The following is a 14,262-nucleotide window of genomic DNA, read 5'->3' as shown; positions in this document are numbered from 1 at the left end:
CATCCACTCTCAGTTGACACAAGGCAATATGTGATTCTATCACAAGACACCATCACTCGTTATAGTCATATATAATATGCAATAACATAACACAACACATAAACTGGAATGACACTCTCACCTTATTCTCAACCTACATGTTAGGTTAAAAGGGAAATAGCCCTTTTTTGAACTACAAAGAACCATTGAAGGGCTCAAAGAGTTATTTGGGTTGGTATGGTTCCACATAGAACCATCACCCTTCCCAAAGAACCCTTGAGGAACCCACATGTTTTAGTGTAGCCCTTATTAATCTCTTGATTATGGTGCATTACAGTCCATTCTGACAGAGGCCATAAAGCAAAGACCAGGATGCTGGATCATGGGAACTTGACCATGTCACAGAGAATAAATGCCAGTGCTTTTAGCCTTCCTGATAAATCTAACAAAATAAATAAACATCAAATGAATTCAGTTTATATTCATAATAATAAAAGCCATAAAACCAAAAGATATGGATTATTTGTAGTCATAGTGGGAAGCTCATCGGGCCTCCAGAGAGAGTGTGTGTGTGTGTGTGTGTGTGTGCGTGTGCGTGTGTGCGTGTGCGCGTGTGCGTGTGTGTGTGTGTGTGTGGGTGGGTGGGTGGTTGTATGTGTGTGTGTGTGTGGTGGTTGTGTGTGCGTGTGCGAGAAACGATCTGAAGACGGCTACATCTGGAGAGTGTTAATGAATACATAAATATAGCTGGCCAGCTCTATTCAGCCTTATTGATGACTAGACTAGCTGCTTTCAATCAGATAAGGGAGGAAAGGAGGGAGGGTAAAAACTCAAGCTGAAGAGGAGGAGGGGAGAGGAAGAGGGAGAGGAGAGAGAGAGAACTGGCTTTCATAGGAGAGGACTGCTGAAGCTTAAAGCCCTGCGATCACTTTGACTTGTAGAATAATGGCAATGTACTAAGTGTACCGGGTCTATGACCCTGATAAAATGTACTATTTGACTCCATTATTATTCGAATGCTATAGGCCCATGATCGTATCTAGTGGGTATAGCCAAGTTTGCGAGGCTTGCGTAAAGAATATTATAAGATGCACATGTTTAGGTTTACCGTTATGCAATTAACTAAGAGGCTAAGGAACAAAGAGCTAGTATCTTGCAATCAATGTCCTGGCATTACATGATTGAGTAGCTTAGCTCAAAGATACACAGTTAGAGAGCAAGCATATATGCTATGTATATTGTGAAAAACATTTACCATTAAACAAAAATAATAAATCAAGGAATATTACTCAGGAATGTGAGGACTACGGTCGGTATCCATTTAAAAAATGATTAGATTCATTACAATTAAATAAGAATACAATTAACAGATGGTACATACCAGAAATCCTCACAATGAAAAGAATACTCCGTCTTTTAACCTCATAGAAAATTCACCACTATGACATAAAAAACGTACATCAGGCAATCGGTTTGCCAATGACTCCATGACCACCGTTTAAACCCAGCTTTGATTCTTTCCAAGAACGCCAACTCCCAATATCTTCCATCGTCCAATTAACATCACTTTGCTTGGCCCAAAACATTTAAACAAAGGCATGAAAACAACACACATTCTGGGATCTAATCATCACACCTCTTATCTAAATTATCAGAGCGCACTCGTGTGTCCCTCCTCTTCGAACTATCCGCCATTAGCTTCTCTGTAACAATAAATCCGTGGCACTTACAGTAGAAATGAAGCATAGCAAAACGCCCATGGCTCTTTATGATCTCTTTAAACAATCCAAATGTGACAATTTATTTCACACAGTAACATTCATTTCATCGATTCAAGTTTCATCCGTATTCACCTCTCCTCTGGCTTCAGTGACCCTAAGACTTCTGTGGGAATCTATCTTCATTGAGATTGCCACAGATAAGATGTGTATGACCCTATGATAGCCCACAGATGGTCTGTCATGCAAACAATGCCATAAATCGTGATTGTGTCCATCAGGCTGAGCCTCGACGCCAGCAAGTCACTAGACACATCTTTATCATTGGCCTTCATCATCGTTCACATTTGTTCACTCTCTTTATTTTTTCCATTACAGACTCGTAGTCTCGATCAATCAACCTGGGTATTCCCCTCTCAGAGCGACTCTGAGACATAGGGCAGATCAATCAAAGATGGGCCGTTTAAAATGAGATGACTGCTGCTGGACTCCCAGAGACCTTGGATAACCCAGAGGCCTGGATCGACTTATGACTATGTTATGAATTTTCAATGGATTATAAGTGACATTTAATTATTTTCTCTTTTTTTTGCCCCAAGACGTACTTTAAAATCAGAAAATCAGTAACCATGCTTGAGAATGTAAATTGTGCAGGCCGTGCTCCAACAGATTATCCACTGCCAAGCCGTTCTTAGAATGGTGAAGTTACCTGACCTTAACCACTTGGAATGAATGCCTAAATGTCACGCTAACAGGACGTGAACTAGACAAAACTGCAGCACACTCTGTAATCAAAACGGCCACACACACTCCATAATCTCTGTTGCCTGCAGTTACGGCAACTCTCTCCGTCTGTTTTAGAGGTTTGCTTTGGAATTGTGAGTTTTCAATATTGTAAATATATTTTGTTAAGTTAGGTTAGTACAATTGGCTTTAAGCTCACAATCAACGATCACACACTTCAACAGAACACAAAGTAAAATCCCTTTATTGTTTGGGGCCATCCATCCCCCTATCACAGATTAAATCCACCTCTCAACGTCTCTCAGCCAATCCCATTTCCATAGAGCACCCTCTCTTGAATTCCATATGTTTTTCAACTGTGCTGCGAATGTCTTAGAGAGATTCTGAACCTTTCTAATCACATATTATCAACAGATTGCGATTTACAAATTATGACCAGAAACAAACTGCGTTTGGGGCAATACCAGAATAAGTGATCTAATGATTCTGGTTTTACTAAGCTATATGGAATATTTTTAAGGTCATACCAATGATCATTTTGCTATTCAATTTTAAATTGTAAGTGTACAAAAATGTATACTTTACAATTATTTGATAAAAAAATGTAAGTTGTTCTTTTTAGCCCATAGAAATACATTGAATAATAGAGTCACTACATTGAACAAGAGATATTCAATCCCCCCAAAAATGTAAATTAGTTTATTCTGAAGTATTTGTCTGAGAGATATAAGAAAGATCAGGAAACATTATAAGCATTTTTTTGTACATGTATTTAACCCCTTGTTTTTGGCAGTAAACAGACTCCATTAAACACTTCCATTCATTTGTTGCTGGTCAGGCGGGTCTTTGTGAGGCCTGTGGAAGTCCTAGAGCACAACAACCGACATGTACATGTTCGTGAGACTCTCATCATTCCAAAGAGTGGTGTGTAATCTGAACTGTTCGGACGCGAAGGACTGAAGTTGGCAGATCGGTTGTACCAACATCAGACGAGTCTCAAAACACTAGCTGGGGCTCGTAGAGCAAAATGGAAAACCACTCTGTTCGTGAGAGTCTAATAATTCCATGGAGGTTTTCCATTTCCATAATAGTTTTTAGGCCAAGACGTTTTTCGGGATGTGTCATGGTCTGACAAACACTGCTTTAGCTCTGTCACCTTTCACAACAGATGTGGAAGTGCGACGCAGGTGGATGTGGTGTATTGAGATGCGTCCAATGCAAACAACAACGGATATCTCAGACTAATCAGACTTCTGTAGGGGCGCAGAGATCAACCTTAGGGGCTTTTAATATGGTATAGTTATCATAGTTTGGTTGTAATCCAGAGAGGTTCAACAAGTATCTACAATATTCGTTGAGAGAGAGAGAAGAGACAGAAAGAGAGAGCGAGAGAGAAAAGAGAGAGGGGGAGAGAGAGGTTAGAGAGAAAATAAAGAGGGAGCGAGAGAGAGAAAAGAAAGAGAGAGAGAAAAAAGAGAGAGAGAAAAAAAAGAGAGAGAGAAAAAAGAGAGAGAGAGAGAGAAAAGAGAGTGAGGGAGAGAGAGAGAAAATAAAGAGGGAGAGAGAGAGAAAAGAAAGAGAGTGAGGGAGAGAGAGAGAAAACAAAGAGAGAGAGAAAAAAGAGAGAGAGAGAAAAAAGAGAGAGAGAGAAAACAAAGAGAAAGAGAGGGAGAGAGAGAAAAGAAAGAGATATATATATAATATATATATAGAGAGAGAGAGTGTTTGAGTTTGAAATAACCTTTATTGGGTCTGGGAACCCACAACACAATAAATACTGAAACAACAAAGCATATCTCATGGGCATCTGAATCAGCCCAAATGACCACTTCTACTGTAGCCTTCCCAGGGGTGTCCAGACAAACCAAGCCTTACATGGGGTGTCCAGACAAACCAAGCCTTCCCAGGGGGGTCCAGGCTAACCAAGCCTTCCCAGTGATGTCCAGGCTAATCAAGCCTTCCCAGTGATGTCCAGGCTAATCAAGCCTTCCCAGGGATGTCCAGACAAACCAAGCCTTCCCAGGGGTGTCCAGACAAACCAAGCCTTCCGAGGGGGGTCCAGGCTAACCAAGCCTTCCCAGGGATGTCCAGGCTAATCAAGCCTTCCCAGGGATGTCCAGACTAACCAAGCCTTCCCAGGGGTGTCCAGGCTAATCAAGCCTTCCCAGGGGTGTCCAGACAAACCAAGCCTTCCGAGGGGGGTCCAGGCTAACCAAGCCTTCCCAGGGATGTCCAGGCTAATCAAGCCTTCCCAGGGATGTCCAGACTAACCAAGCCTTCCCAGGGGTGTCCAGGCTAATCAAGCCTTCCCAGGGGTGTCCAGGCTAACCAAGCCTTCCCAGGGGTGTCCAGGCTAACCAAGCCTTCCCAGGGGTGTCCAGACAAACCAAGCCTTCCCAGGGGTGTCCAGGCTAGCCAAGCCTTCCCAGGGGTGTCCAGGCTAACCAAGCCTTCCCAGGGATGTCCAGACAAACCAAGCCTTCCCAGGGGTGTCCAGACAAACCAAGCCTTCTGAGGGGGGTCCAGGCTAACCAAGCCTTCCCAGGGATGTCCAGGCTAATCAAGCCTTCCCAGGGATGTCCAGACTAACCAAGCCTTCCCAGGGGTGTCCAGGCTAATCAAGCCTTCCCAGGGGTGTCCAGGAGAACCAAGCCTTCCCAGGGATGTCCAGGCTAATCAAGCCTTCCCAGGGATGTCCAGACTAACCAAGCCTTCCCAGGGGTGTCCAGGCTAATCAAGCCTTCCCAGGGGTGTCCAGGCTAACCAAGCCTTCCCAGGGGTGTCCAGGCTAACCAAGCCTTCCCAGGGGTGTCCAGACAAACCAAGCCTTCCCAGGGGTGTCCAGGCTAGCCAAGCCTTCCCAGGGGTGTCCAGGCTAACCAAGCCTTCCCAGGGATGTCCAGGCTAACCAAGCCTTCCCAGGGGTGTCCAGGCTAATCAAGCCTTCCCAGGGGTGTCCAGGCTAACCAAGCCTTCCCAGGGGTGTCCAGACAAACCAAACCTTCCCAGGGATGTCCAGGCTAACCAAGCCTTCCCAGGGGTGTCCAGGCTAACCAAGCCTTCCCAGGGGTGTCCAGGCTAACCAAGCCTTCCCAGGGGTGTCCAGGCTAATCAAGCCTTCCCAGTGATGTCCAGGCTAATCAAGCCTTCCCAGGGATGTCCAGACAAACCAAGCCTTCCCAGGGGTGTCCAGACAAACCAAGCCTTCCGAGGGGGGTCCAGGCTAACCAAGCCTTCCCAGGGATGTCCAGGCTAATCAAGCCTTCCCAGGGATGTCCAGACTAACCAAGCCTTCCCAGGGGTGTCCAGGCTAATCAAGCCTTCCCAGGGGTGTCCAGGCTAACCAAGCCTTCCCAGGGGTGTCCAGGCTAACCAAGCCTTCCCAGGGGTGTCCAGACAAACCAAGCCTTCCCAGGGGTGTCCAGGCTAGCCAAGCCTTCCCAGGGGTGTCCAGGCTAACCAAGCCTTCCCAGGGATGTCCAGGCTAACCAAGCCTTCCCAGGGGTGTCCAGGCTAATCAAGCCTTCCCAGGGGTGTCCAGGCTAACCAAGCCTTCCCAGGGGTGTCCAGACAAACCAAACCTTCCCAGGGATGTCCAGGCTAACCAAGCCTTCCCAGGGGTGTCCAGGCTAACCAAGCCTTCCCAGGGGTGTCCAGGCTAACCAAGCCTTCCCAGGGGTGTCCAGGCTAATCAAGCCTTCCCAGGGGTGTACAGACAAACCAAGCCTTCCCAGGGGTGTCCAGGCTAACCAAACCTTCCCAGGAGTGTCCAGGCTAACCAAGATAGTAAGGATTTTATGGTTTCCTTTTGTCATCAAGGCTTCAAGATCTGCCAACTGCTCACGTGGACAGGATAATTCTATCCGGCCATGATCCACTGTCCCAACAATGTTGTGAAGCTCCAGTTTACACGGAGTGTATGCGAATTCCATCAGCACAGTCTCCTCATTGCTCTCTTTCCCCTTCACCAGGGAGGAGCAGCGTATTGATTCCTGCAGGTCAGACCCTGCCTGACATAACTTCTGTACAGGATCATTGGGAGGCAGTTCTATGTCCACCAGGCAGAAGCGATAACCTCCTGGGGCCTCAGCCAGATAGAGGGCCTTTCCAACCTCAGTGAGGGGCCAAGCAAGCCGCTTAGCAGTGCTGACAGCCTGGCTAGACTACAGAGTCAAACCGAGGAAGTCATTGCTTAGGTGAAATTCTACTCTATAATTGTTGATCAGTTCAGCCACAAAGTCATCATCCTCTAGCCCAAAGCCGACCATTGTCTTGCTCCATTTTCCATCATAAGGGCCCTTACATCCTTCTTCAAACTCTTTGTGACGCAAAATCTTCATGCCGAGCACATCTCCTTAAAAGGTGTCCGTTTTGCTTCTGTCACCCACGTTGAAAATGAAATGCAAGGCTCGCCTCAAAGCCACTATAACCCAAGTGAGTTTGCTAGGTACTATACAATTATATATCACGCTCAGTTTGTCTGCGTTGATTAAGGATCCTTGCAATTGATTGTCAATATAGAAAAGAGAAAGGAAAAACAGAAGAAACAACAGAGAAACAAGACAAAGTGAAAAAACACCCTACAGTATAAGGTGTCATGACGTTGGCCTGGGGGTAGGTTTATGACAGTCATAAAGTTTGTTATATCTGGAGTACTTCTCCTGTCCTATTCGGTGTCCTGTGTGAATCTAAGTGTGCGTTCTCTAATTCTCTCCTTCTCTCTTTCTTTCTCTCTCTCGGAGGACCTGAGCCCTAGGACCATGCCCCAGGACTACCTGACATGATGACTCCTTGCTGTCCCCAGTCCACCTGGCCATGCTGCTGTTCCAGTTTCAACTGACCTGAGCCCTAGGACCATGCCCCAGGACTACCTGACATGATGACTCCTTGCTGTCCCCAGTCTACCTGGCCATGCTGCTGCTCCAGTTTCAACTTCCACCTGACTGTGCTGCTGCTCTAGTTTCAACTGTTCTGCCTTATTATTATTCGACCATGCTGGTCATTTATGAACATTGAACATCTTGACCATGTTCTGTTATAATCTCCACCCGGCACAGCCAGAAGAGGACTGGCCACCCCACATAGCCTGGTTCCTCTCTAGGTTTCTTCCTAGGTATTGGCCTTTCTAGGGAGTTTTTCCTAGCCACCGTGCTTCTCCACCTGCATTGCTTGCTGTTTGGGGTTTTAGGCTGGGTTTCTGTACAGCACTTTGAGATATCAGCTGATGTACGAAGGGCTATATAAATAAATTTGATTTGATTTGATTTGATAAATACCTCTTCCCCCCTTTTTCCTCTCTCTACCCTACTGATGTGACTATTGAAAATCCCTTGGTTAACATAGAGATTCTGGGAACATCAGAAGGTGGGGGGAAATTAACCATGTTTTGGTAATCCAACCAGTTGAACATATGCGTTGGTACTTAATGAATAGGATGTCAGTTCGGTTGTCATCTGAGACATTCTCATCAATGATAGGATGGCATAAACGGTACAGTGGAAGGTGTACACATTATAGTTATCAGATTCACATGGAATTGTTGTGCAACTTAAATGTTTTAATATGAAATTATTTGTGAAAAGATTAAATTTAATTTTAGCTTCTAAAATGTGAGAATTGGGTTTTCATGAGTGAATTAGGCCTGACTCAGTGGCCCGCCCACGTGAAGCAACATTGGTTATAAACTATGAAACTCGCCCTCTCCCTTCCTATATAAAGTCTTGACGACAATATAACTTCCTGTTCCGGGTACATTAGGATGACAATCCGATGTCAGAAGCGTTCAGATAATAGCTACAGAACACTACAGATACTACAACGTATCCAATTTACCACCAGAGACATTGTTCCGAGGACAGGAAGATCTCTGTTTGCCAACACGACCAGCATCTACGACCAACCTACCGAAGTGCAGCTCAGAGTAAATATTTATTGCATTTTCCTTTTCCAAATGGGCGGTAATTTAGAATGCATAAGATTCTGTATTTACGATAGAGTAGCTGCCTACAGCCCGATAGAGACATCGCTTCTCCCTTTGTTCTTCAGTCTTCCCGCTCTTTCATTCAAACCCAACCCACTTTCCTTTGTGTAACCAGCTGTCATATCTGTTCCGTCCGCTAGGGACTTTTCCTTTATGACATAATTTGTAATCAAGGTCTGATTCATTCTGTGTATATATAATTCTGTGTGATTAGTTAGGTATTAAGTAAATACATAATTAAACCCAATTTTGTATTGCTGATTCAACTTGTTAGCCAGGGTTCGTGAAGATAACCAATAATTTACAACTTTCAGATGAGACTGAAATAAGGTGACAATTAATATTGACTGCTATTGATGTAAAATATTACTAGGTCTTTAAGAGTTTATTCAGAAGATCACTGCTCTATAAATATTATTTTGTGGTGCCCCGCCTTTCTAGTTAATTACATTTACATGATTAGCTCAATCAGGTAATATTAATTACAGAGAAAGGATTTTATAGAATAGCATGTCATATCACTTAATCAGGCATAGCCAAAGACACGACAAAGGCATGGTCCTTATCATTGCTTTAATTTTCTCTGAACCTTACCACGTTTCCCACTACCTGTTGCTGCCATGACAGCAGTAACAAATTTCCTCAAGCGGAAACGCTTCTTCACACTCAACTGGTCCAACCCCACCGTCTTCTGTAACACAACAGCTGACCTCAAAAACTTATCAACATCAAAGAAATCTGCCAATTTGACAGATTTCCCAAAAGTCTGATCCAGGAACCCATTTACCTCCTCTAAATTGTAAATAGGAGTCTTCACCAGCTGCTATCATATCAAAAGAGATGGCCATATCCTTCTCCTGATGCTCCTCAACTGAGGCCACAGACCCCAAACTCCCCTCAGCCACATCTCGCCACTTGCACCCCATCACTCATGCCGGGCATCTCCTCCACTACCTGGGAGACTAGTTCCACCTGAACCCCCTCCTGTACCCCATTACTCGTAGTGGACATCTCCTCAACTACCTGGGAAACAAGCTCCACCTAAACCCCCTCCAGTACCCCATCACTCGTACTGGGCATCTCCTCACCAGTCTGGGGAAATGGCTCCCCAAATCCATCCTTAACTCCTACAACAATATTTTTCTGTTGCGTAACTGAGGCTATGTTCCCCTCTGGTACAAGCTGTAACTCAGTATCCTCAACATGGACAACTTGTTCCTCAGCAACAGGTGACTGCTCTACCACTGTCAGCCCACCTCTCCCTACATTAGTGGGCCCAGGCGTTATGAGGACCACCTGCGTCCTTCTCCCTTTTCGGGAAGCATGTCGCTTATGGCCAACATACTCACACTCAAAACACCGTTGACTACACATACTAGCATAAGCCATATACAGTCCGTTGTTATACTTGACTTTAAACAATAACTCCAAAGTCTCTCTCGCTCCTTCTGTTTGCAACCCAACGGGACAATCTTAAATTAACTTGCAATCTTCCCAAACCATAATCATTCGCGCTCCACTAACTCAATGGGAATGAACGGCGATACATTCTAAATAGTTACCCTTTTTGATGGAGAAAAAAGCGGCGTAACTTGAATAAACATACCTTTAAGAGGTACGTCATGCTCAACCATCCGATCAACAAGACTCTCTTCTTTAAGAGGTACGCCATTCTTAACCATACGATCAACAAGACTCTCTTCTTTAAGAGGTACGTCATGCTTGACCATACGATCAACAAGACTCTCTTCTTTAAGAGGTACGCCATGCTCAACCATCCAATCAACAAGACACTCTTCTTTAAGAGGTACGTCATGCTCAACCATACGATCAACAAGACTCTCTTCTTTAAGAGGTACGTCATGCTCAACCATCCGATCAACAAGACTCTCTTCTTTAAGAGGTACGCCATTCTCAACCATACGATCAACAAGACTCTCTTCTTTAAGAGGTACAAGAGGCTCAACCATCGATCAACAAGAAAAACCACCACCGCTTTATTCATCAACAACACGTAAGCAACATTCTCATATCCTACCTTCTCACCTACTGCGACCAGAAACTCCACAGTGACAGTAGCTTCAGTAACATACCTAAAGCTATGCCGAAGTGACAAGGGACGGCGTCCCCATGTGGGTCGCCATCTCCACCAAAACCTGGGTAATTCCAACAAGAAATACAATATATTTTATTCTACCACAAAAATATAAAATTATGATAAACTTAATCATGCATAGAAAAAGGCAAACCATCAAGAAAAGGAAACAAAAAGAAAACAGGCGATCTAACTCCAGACAACACTCACTCATACAATTCCCAGCATGCACCCAACACTCCCAGCATGCAAAGAGTGTGCGAGAGAGAGAGCCTCTATGAGGCTGTGCACCAGTGCAGCAGGAAGGGAGGGACCATCTTTCTCAGTGAATTTCTTTAAAAAACAAACATTTTTAGATAAACTATACTAAATATATTCACGTCACTAAATAATTGATCAAAACACACTGTTTTGCCATTAAGGTCTACAGTAGCCGCAGCAGCACTCTGTAGGGTAGCACCATGGTGTGGCCAGAGGACAACTAGCTTCTGTCTTCCTCTGGGTACATTGACTTCAATACAAAACCTAGGAGGCTAATGGTTTTCACCCCCTTCCATAGACAATTTTTTGTTGTATTTTCTTTATTTTCACATAGCTAGTGAAAGCAGCTAGCTAGTTTAGCCTACTCAAACACCCTGCTCGAACAGAGAGGGGGGCTATGTTAGGTAGCTTGCTATGGCTATGCAACACTGGAACTTTTCCTAGTCAAGGTAATCTTTTGATTTGATTAATGTATTGCCCCTGTTCTGCATGACTCTAGCGGGTTTACTAACTCGTTAGTTCTAGTAGCTACAGTGCCTTGCGAAAGTATTCGGCCCCCTTGAACTTTGCGACCTTTTGCCACATTTCAGGCTTCAAACATAAAGATATAAAACTGTATTTTTTTGTGAAGAATCAACAACAAGTGGGACACAATCATGAAGTGGAACGACATTTATTGGATATTTCTAACTTTTTTAACAAATCAAAAACTGAAAACTTGGGCGTGCAAAATTATTCAGCCCCTTTACTTTCAGTGCAGCAAACTCTCTCCAGAAGTTCAGTGAGGATCTCTGAATGATCCAATGTTGACCTAAATGACTAATGATGATAAATACAATCCACCTGTGTGTAATCAAGTCTCCGTATAAATGCACCTGCACTGTGATAGTCTCAGAGGTCCGTTAAAAGTGCAGAGAGCATCATGAAGAACAAGGAACACACCATGCAGGTCCGAGATACTGTTGTGAAGAAGTTTAAAGACGGATTTGGATACAAAAAGATTTCCCAAGCTTTAAACATCCCAAGGAGCACTGTGCAAGCGATAATATTGAAATGGAAGGAGTATCAGACCACTGCAAATCTACCAAGACCTGGCCGTCCCTCTTAACTTTCAGCTCATACAATGAGAAGACTGATCAGAGATGCAGCCAAGAGGCCCATGATCACTCTGGATGAACTGCAGAGATCTACAGCTGAGGTGGGAGACTCTGTCCATAGGACAACAATCAGTCGTATATTGCACAAATCTGGCCTTTATGGAAGAGTGGCAAGAAGTTTGCCACAAGCCACCTGGGAGACACACCAAACATGTGGAAGAAGGTGCTCTGGTCAGATGAAACCAAAATTGAACTTTTTGGCAACAATGCAAAACGTTATGTTTGGCGTAAAAGCAACACAGCGCATCACCCTGAACACACCATCCCCACTGTCAAACATGGTGGTGGCAGCATCATGGTTTGAGCCTGCTTTTCTTCAGCAGGGACAGGGAAGATGGTTAAAATTGATGGGAAGATGGATGGAGCCAAATACAGGACCATTCTGGAAGAACCTGATGGAGTCTGCAAAAGACCTGAGACTGGGACGAAGATTTCGAGAATCGAGAATCTGTGGAAAGAACTGAAACTGCTGTTCACAAATGCTCTCCATCCAACCTCACTGAGCTCGAGCTGTTTTGCAAGGAGGAATGGGGAAAAAAAACAGTCTCCTGATGTGCAAAACTGATAGAGACATACCCCAAGCGACTTCCACTGTAATCGCAGCAAAAGGTGGCGCTACAAAGTGTTAACTTAAGGGTGCTGAATAATTTTGCATCCCCAATTTTTCAGTTTTTGATTTGTTAAAAAAGTTTGAAATATCCAATAAATGTCGTTCCACTTCATGATTGTGTCCCACTTCATGATTGTGTCCCACTTGTTGTTGATTCTTCACAAAAAAATACAGTTTTATATCTTTATGTTTGAAGCCTGAAATGTGGCAAAAGGTCGCAAAGTTCAAGGGGGCCGAATACTTTCGCAAGGCACTGTATGTTAACTATAACATGACAATGATGAAGGCTGTGTGTAGCGGATAGCGGTCATGATATGAAGGTTTGGCTTGGAAAGGTTTTTTCGCCTGGTCACAGACAACTGATGTGTTGTGCACTGAAGTCCAGAAATGAAAGGAAAAGGTGAGAGGAGGTTAGCACGTAGATAGTAGCAAGAAGGAAAAATATATACAAAGAGCAAAGTGATAATGCTGTTTTATGTGGCTGCTATGAAAGTGAACTGTGTTTGCCTGTGATCAGTTGTGTGTTCATTCCGCCAATTCTGTTGAAAACTCTTTCTTAAACAGAGGCAAACAGAATTAAACAGATTTGGATAAAAATGTATTACATTTTTTTTCTTACCAATCTACACACACCCCATAATGAGACAGTGGAAACATGTTTTTAGAATTTTTTGGCAAACTGAAAATGAACAGAAATACAGTACCACATTTACATAAGTATTCACAACCCTGAGGCAATACTTTGTAGAAGCACCTTAGCTAGTGATTACAGCTGTGAGTCTATCTGGGTAAGTCCCTAAGAGCTATCCACATATTTTGCAACATTTGCCCATTATTCTTCTCAGAATTTTACAAGCTTTGTCAAATTGGTTGTTTATCATTGCTACACAACCATTTTCAGGTCTTGCCATAGATTGCAAAGTAGACTTAAGTCAGAAATGTAACTTGGCCACTCAGGAACCATCACTGTACAGGCCTCCTTCTTTCCACTCTGTCAATTAGGTTAGTATTGTGGAGTAACTACAATGTTGTTGATCCATCCAGTTTTAATATCCCAGCCATTAAACCTGAGAGGTTTCATTCCTTCTGGCAAATGAGTTAGGAAGAACACCTGTATCTTTGTAGTGTCTGGGTGTGTTGATACACCATCCAAAGTGTAATTAATACATTTACCATGCTCAAAGGTATATTCAATGTTTGTTTTGTTTTTTAGTTTTTTTTACCCATCTAACAATAGGTGCCCTTCTTTGCGAAGCATTTGAAAACCTCCCTGGTCTTCGTGGTTGATTCTGTTTTTTGAAACTAGCTGCTCGACTGAGGGAATTTACAGATAATTGTATGTGAGGGATAGATAGATGATGTAGACATTAAAAAATCATGTTAAACACTACTAACGCACACAGAGTGAGTCCATGCAATTCATTATGTGACTAGTAAAGCAGATTTGTGATTTGTTTCAGGGATCTAGGCGTACGTCGCACGTCACTACTTCACATTCTAATCAAAATGTGTTTTTTGGCAGAAATGCCTTCTGAAACAAGTGAACTTTCATGTGCCTTAAAAGCAAGTGTGTATTCCATCTGTAAATACAAGTACAGTTGTTTAATGACGAGCCTAGTTGGTTTAGCCAAATAAAAAGCCAGGAACCTTCCCTCTAGCCATGATTGGCTGAGATAATGGATGTGCTGGATATGCCGAGTGATGAGTGCAGATTGGTC

At 43.6% G+C, this 14,262-nt stretch overlaps 1 pseudogene; it reads right to left on the bottom strand.

Annotated features, from left to right (window-relative positions):
• Positions 1–3,247: 3,247 nt before the first annotated feature.
• LOC109866075 (glyoxalase domain-containing protein 4-like) lies at positions 3,248–10,045 on the bottom strand (annotated as a pseudogene).
• Between the last annotated feature and the right edge of the window lie 4,217 nt (positions 10,046–14,262).

Source organism: Oncorhynchus kisutch, linkage group LG20 (genome assembly GCF_002021735.2).
Source record: "Oncorhynchus kisutch isolate 150728-3 linkage group LG20, Okis_V2, whole genome shotgun sequence".
Taxonomy (NCBI): Eukaryota; Metazoa; Chordata; class Actinopteri; order Salmoniformes; family Salmonidae; genus Oncorhynchus; species Oncorhynchus kisutch.
Note: the sequence above shows the minus strand (reverse complement) of the source record. Positions and strands in the feature narration are given on the sequence as shown.